The following is a 7366-nucleotide window of genomic DNA, read 5'->3' on the forward strand; positions in this document are numbered from 1 at the left end:
CAAGTTCTCACTCTGCTTTTCTCTGGCTTTAAATGTCTTGGTTCTGTTTGCTCTAAACCTGGTTGCTTGTCCTTATGCTATGAAAAAAGAAAAAAAAGTTTCCCAGTAGCTTCTTCAAATTATTCCTGATATTTATTATCATACCTGGACCATCTCCTCCCTTGAGCATTCCCACATTTTCACCAAGGAGTCCAAGTGTTTTTAGTTTTTCTTCATATGGAAGCTGTCCCATGTCTTTGATCACACACTCTGCTCTTTTCAGGCTGTATATCTCGAGGCACAAATGGCCATTTAAACAAAAGGGCATCATCTGTGAGGGACTTTGCTCCTCTCTGGCAGCAGGTGAGCAACATCAAGTTACAACAAACTGCTAATATGTTCCACCTTGACTCTGACAGAGCACTGATGGCTTTCTATTTCCTTCAGCATCTACATGCTGAACCAAATGAACAGTGTTTCTTGTGTGTGGTTAGTGTTTAAGGCCTCATTGTGTACATGGCCTTGAAAGATATATTTTTATAGGTAAGCACCTCATAAAGTATTTTTCTGAAGACATTTATCAAGAGAGATTTCAAGAAACTGTAAGGAACTGTGAAGGAGAAGGTGAGGGAAGCACAACATATGCTTTTCAGCTGCCACAAGGTCCTGCAGCAGCAACCTTCATGTGAGAGGTGACAATTTGCACATTACAACAGGGAATCAAAAGATTTATTCTCAACACTCCATATATATGACTCTCTATGGCATAATTTTGAAAGGGTGATTATTGGTTTGACATGAGGGTATTTTTTACATTAAATGTTGAAAGTTCTCTATGTACATAGCCATAATCACCTGACACTGCTTTCTCTTACTGCTTAGCTTTTAATAATAAATAATCATAATAATGATACTTAACTTCTCCATAATTATCTCATTTGTTTTCCAAGAAGCCCTGGGTCTGTTATTTATCACTTGATATGAATGCTCTCTGCTCCCCTCCGTCTGCTTACACATGCATATAAAAGAAGTGTAGACATATGGGAAGTGCCTTACTTAATTTGATGGCAGCTCTGTTTATTATTATCTCCCTGAGCTGTGTTAATTGTAGTTCAGTAGTTTAGAAATTATAAAAGCAGAAGCCATAAGTCCCCTGCTAGGTTTCTCAATGGGATCTACCACTTTTTACCCCCAGAGTTACATGTTCAAAAGCAATGTACTGACTGTGGAAAAGATGTCAGGCAACACCTCTTAAATTCTTGTATAAGTCAAGGGTTGAAGCACTCATTGAGTTTAGACAGGACCACTTAGTAAATATGTTCTCTGTTCTTGAGTTTACATGGCAGCTTGGGCTAATGGAGGTCAAGCACATGCAAGGTGGGAGGATGGGGGGAAGGACACAAAAACTAAATAAGAACTTACCACAGTTCAAGAGAAAGGTCTGGCTGTGGGAGGTATTACAACAAAACACCTGCAAAGTGTAATCTTTGTTCATATCTGATTTCTGAAGAAAAATTGCATTTTTCTGCTTATTTAAGGTATACAGAACAGAATAATTTATCCTCTTGGCCTACTCTCCCCGTACTATTAATCTTACAGATGAACAAGCTGATTTGGGATAAAAAGAACTGGGCCCAACTACAGTTATTTTGTGAACTACTAGTTTCAGTAGAGAATTTCTGTCTAAAATTTTACCTTTTTGCTTTTTTTTTTTGTTTTTCCTGTCATCTTATTGTTCAAACTGTTCAAAAGGAAAGAAGTCAGCAGTTCTGAAATACCACCTCAAAAATCAAGGGCTGAAGTACATATATGCAAGGATTTAAGTTTTCCAGAAACTGACAACAGTAGATAAAAGCCTGTCCAGCTTCCTGCAGCTGCTTCTGTAAAAGACTTGGCTGGTAAAGACAAGACTTAGAGAAGAAACGACATGTGCCCCAGCTGTGACCAGACTTTCCCTGAGTGAAGTTCTGGTTGTGCAGGACTCCCGCTGCTGGAGCTGTCAGGCCCTCCCCCATCCATGCAGCCTGCAGTAAGTGTTATTTCACAGTCTCAGCAAGCAGAGACCAGTAGGAAGTCTTTTGAATTGCTTTCTCCCAATGTCATTTTATTCTAGTTCTTACAGTCTTTTGGCCTTGCCTTGACCCAGCCTAGCTCGTTGGAGAAGACCAGCCTCACTTCTGACAGCAGCTGTCAAAGAATTTTTCTTCTCCCTGCTCTCTTCATCAAAAGTAATCTAGATTGTAAATCACTGCCTTCTCTAGTTAAAAATCCTAGAGATAGCTTTTCTAGTAGCTTACTGGGACAAAGACAAAGTACAATGGACTCATGACCTGTTACTAGGGATTTCCTCAGGCCAAAAATCAATATTAGACAAAGAGATAGTGATAACATAAATTCTGAAATGGCTTTACTGTGTACCAGATACAAATACAATTAAGCTTTGATTTCCTACCGCATTTTCCTGCTATGTACATTCCTGTTTGTGTATGTTTTTTCACTATATATATAGCTTTCTTTTCTTCATTTATCCTCTTGCATCTCTATTTTTTCCTGTATCTTCTGCAGCTGTATACCTGTGCCTTTCTTGTAAAGTTACTCTGCTCTCCTCTTTCACAATCTTGTTATCCTTTTATCCTCCATTTGGCAATTCCCTCCATTAGCATATTTTGTTCAGTTGTGAAGGGAAGACATATGGCAATTGGCTGAGGTCACTTGGCTTGCTCATCCTGGAGGAGACTGAGGGGAGACCTCATTCCAGTAACAACTTACCTGCACGGGGAAGAGCAGGGCCAGGTACAGATCTCCTTTCTGGTGAGTGACAAGACCTGGCGGAATGCATTAAGGGGGTTCAAGATTAATATGGGCAAAAGGTTCTTCACCCAAACGGTGGCTGGGCATCAGAACAGGCTCTCCTGTGCAGTGGTCACAGCACCATCCTGACGGAGTTCAAGAAGCAATTGTACAATACCCTTGGGCATGTATGGTGTTTCTTGGGGTGTCTTGGACAGGGCCAGGAGTTGGACTTGATGATCCTTTTTGATTCTTTCAGATCCTTTCCTACTCAGGATATTCTGTGTTTCTATGACTTGCTGATTTGCAGGTATGTTCTGTGCATTCAGAGATGAGAAGTTTTCTGATGCAGCTATTTTTAATTTCACTCTGCAAAACCAACTGATTGATGTTGCACCAATCTATGATTTGGTTGCAGTGTGTTTCTTCTGCATTCTGTGAAGTTTGGGGAGAGAGTTAATAAGTCAAGCAATAGTGAACATCCTGGCTCAGACCATAGATGTCCTGTGGTCCTCCAGGTTTTGGAATCCCATGATCCCACAGGTAAGATGACCCTCTGGGTATAGGCAAGGAGTGTTCTTTGCATAAATCGTTATACTCTTGCCTGCCCAGCTAGTGAGTGAGTTATGAGCAGTGCTGGCCAGAGCAAGCGCTTTTCAGGACAAGATGCTGAATGCAGAAGTCTCAGCAGATTGTTTTGGACATATGCTGACATAGCAGAGTTCAGATGAACCAAGAGTCAGTGCTTTATGAGCCTTTTTAAACAAAAGCTGCAACCCAACAGCACATGCTTGGAAATGAATTTAACCCGAAGTGGTGAGCCTTGCTGTGCTCCCCTGCTGACTCAGTTTTGTAGCAGCTCGCAGGTAACAGAAACTGTTTCTCTTTTCCAGCTGGATCACACATAACAAGGCTCAGAAACTGCAATGAATCTCTCCAGCCACACGTGCATGTCCCTCTAGACTACTGAGTTGGTTCACTATTTTGTTCCTTTAAAGAAAAAAGCAACTGGAACAGAAACTTTTTACTGACACCAAACCATCTCGAGTCTCAGACAGCGTCACTTTGTCCTCAAGATCACAACAATGAGAGCATTCCTGAAACTGTTGCCTCACTCCCACAACATCCACTCTCCTGGAGTTATGAAAATGTACCATGATAGGTGGAAAAACATGAACTCTGAAAATAAGCTTTGTTTTCTTTTTTTTTTTTTTTTCCCTTTAAGCTCTGGGAAACTTGCAAAAGTTATGGAGCAGAACCTTCCATGGATTCATATGCCTCTGTATGAAATATCATCTGCATTTCTCTTTACTAAGCTCTATTGCTTCTGATGCAATTGTAAAGACATTGTTTTCTAAGATTACTTACCAAGAAGAAGTCTTAACAGTAAAGATCATTCAATTCCTAATTTGTAGGTGTTGGTTCTTTGTTTTTTGCTTATTCTCCCATCTCATAACGATGTTGAGACCAGGTGAAAAGGAAATTATCTATTTCAAGATAAGACATTTTCCTCTTCCAGCTGGACCACTTTCAGTTACTCTACACTGACAGCAGTCTTTTCAATGATTATTGAAATACCTGTTTGCAATTAAAAACTGTCTGTTTTGGCCTGTCTGACAGAGCTGAGGGGTGTCCAGTTTCTGAGGTCTTACCTTGGATACCCTGAGATTTGTATAAGGCACCTCTGGACTGAAAACTCACAAATTTGCTGATGTAGTAGTCTGCAGAGGGGTGTAAGCTGCTGTGACTTGCATGCCCAGCCATACTGATTTTAGTTACACTGAGACATGCCAAAATAAAGAATGGACAGTGGCCCAAAATTATAATTGCTTATTTAAGAGAGGTTTCACATTGAAAGTAGTCTGAGAGCACCTCCTGAGTAGAACTAGGTGCAGCCACTTGGTGTCCCACACTCCTGCTCCAGAGGAATACACCATGAACGCTCCTTATCCTTGAGTATCTGCAACTGAAATTGCCAAGAACAAAGTTGTGTTTAGGTCTTGGCTAGTAAAGCAAAGGGGTAGGGAATTCCTAATGATTTGTTGTATTTTCTGAATTGTCATGTATTTTCTCATAGCCAGATTCAGATAATGTTTAAAGATCAGTTTTTCTATTGTCGGTGAAATTGCCCTGAAGATTTTCTATTGTCAGTGAAATTGCCCTGAATTTCTATTGCTCTGAACCTCATATGATCTGCTGCTAGACTGGGATCTACCACACAAGAACTACTATGCTTTAACTACATTGTGCTACAAGAGCAGGATTGTACTTGAAGCTATTTTAATGCATTTTTTCTACTGTTAAACAGTGATCTGCATGTAACAGAGTAGCTCCATTTACACTATTTATATTCTGGCTCCTTTCTATATACATAATACCTACAGTAAAATTTTTCCTTTTGCAAATTAGAAGCTTAGACTAATGTATTTTATAATCTGGCTTTTTTCTCTCTCCCTGAAGTTTTATATTTTTTCATTAAAAACCCTGAGCATTTTGGCATTTAGCTATACTTCTTTTGAAAAGCTTTAAAGCAGCAGCTTTGCTTACTGCCAGCATGACACAATGCAAGTACATATTGTTCTTCACAAAAAAAGAGAGGAATTTGAAAAAGTGTGAGAAGAAAAGAGATAGGCCGGGACCTCCTCTCTCTAGTCAGACCCTTCTTGGACTCCTTCTGAGCCCTGTAGGGGGCTGGCAGGAAGGAATTTTAGCCACAGGGACATGTTATCCAGAACCAAGGGTTGAACTTAATTGTAAGCAGATTTTGCCCGCCTTCTTTTGGATGAATGATGGCCCGCTGGCATGTGACCTGGCTTGGCAATTTCCCTACAGGGTCCAGGCTGCCATGAGGAGATACGTAATGTCTAGAGTGATAGGAAACTCTTTAGAGCAGATGGTACAGAGCTGCCTCATAAAATGACTCATGTGAATCCTTACAGAAATCTCAGCTATAAAAATGATAATGGAAAAAGCAAAAGAAAATGCAGAATGTCTTAAGAACAAATTAAGACATCTCATGTCTTCCATTTGATGTACAAAATAGACACATTCTACAACCAAACCAACAGCTTCTTCCCTTTTATTGTTTTTGACTAGACAGGCAAAAACTATAGGACAAAGTACTGGAACTGTGGAAGTGGAAAGAACCCTTGGAGAACACAAAATGACAGCTGGCAAAGTTCTGATCATTCCTTAGGGAAGAGAACTGACTTCCTGGGAAATGTTTGTGCACATAAGCTCTCCATTTCCCTTTTTGCTCTCTAGTCCTCCCAGTAGTGGAAATAAAATTAGTAAAAGACTACAGCCACAGGTTTTTTTCCCAGAAGAATAACTGGCTGTTAGTTCAGAAATAGACTCTAACTTTTGTGGGTGGAATTTTTCCTGTAATCCCTGAAATGATTACAAAGGTATTTTAGAACACTGTGCCATTTAAATTACATTTTCAATCCTTTCCTTCTTTACTTTGAATTCTCATACATTTTCACTTGCTTATCAGTATAATTTATTGAGCATTTTTCAGGGTTTATTCTTAATTTAAATCAATATCTCTGCACCATTTCAAAATTGTCTATGACTTTTATTCAATTTACTGTATTCAGTAAGGACAGGCAGTAATGCAAGACCAGAAGTAACACAAGAATCAGAGAAGAGGGGAGCACTGAATATGCTTTTACCCTTTCTACTCTTTCCACCATGGGAGATGATATCAGAACACTAAGTAAAAACACATGAGTCATTTTGAAACAGAAAGTATTATCTGCTTGCAGGTTGCATGTGTTATTGTGATGGTGATACAGGGCACCCTGTATTCTTACCCCATAGTTGCTATGTCAGCATTTTAATGGGGTTTAGCAGCAAATCCTCTAATTTCTCCCACTTACCTCACTGAGCTTAAATTTGTGGAGCAGTTCCTATGAGAATAGAACACAATTTTCTATAAGAAATTAAACCCAAAGTTCAGCTCCATGAACTCATCAAGCTCTCTCCAGTCTCTTGCAGGGGAAGCAAGATCAGAACAAATGTCTGGTCCTATGAGCAGCTGTAAATTATACAAATATTTACAGTACTTTGTACAAGGAATCACAACAGATCTAATTAAAAAAAAAAGGATTGCTTTGGTCTGTACAGAGCATGAGTGGAAGGGTTTTGACACAAATTGTCCTCTTAACTCACATCTACACCAGTTGAACTCCTTCCCCTGCTCAGCTTTACCTCCCTTACCCTCTCTTTACTGTCTCTTTGCAAAAGCATTTAGCATCCCAGACGTATAACACAACTGTCTTTCAAGGACCACTAAACAACACTCCTTTCCCCCTTGGCTAACCCACAGTGCAAGCATTGTAGATGTCAGCCCCAAGACAAAATACGCTCTCCTCAGAACAAAGAATCATTCTCAAGATGACCTTCTCCATCTGTACTGTCTGTGACTTTCTAACTGTGTCCACAACTTCCTAAACTAACCAGATGTTCCCAGACACTTTATTCTGGAGTTCTGATACCAGAGCATTTGTGAAGATCCTCTGTAGACCTGCTTCCACCTGGCCAGAGGGTAAGGAGCGGCTCACATTCCGTGCAGACAGACGGAAATGGAAGAGAA

At 40.0% G+C, this 7366-nt stretch overlaps 1 long non-coding RNA gene across 1 annotated transcript; it reads left to right on the plus strand.

The window, feature by feature from the left end:
- Nucleotides 1-879: 879 nt before the first annotated feature.
- Nucleotides 880-4177, plus strand: LOC140681841 (uncharacterized). Its single transcript, XR_012053018.1, has 2 exons — nt 880-3312; nt 3663-4177. It is a non-coding gene; the product is annotated as an uncharacterized lncRNA (long non-coding RNA).
- The last annotated feature ends 3189 nt before the right edge of the window (nt 4178-7366 follow it).

Source organism: Taeniopygia guttata, chromosome Z, assembly GCF_048771995.1.
Source record: "Taeniopygia guttata chromosome Z, bTaeGut7.mat, whole genome shotgun sequence".
NCBI lineage: Eukaryota > Metazoa > Chordata > Aves > Passeriformes > Estrildidae > Taeniopygia > Taeniopygia guttata.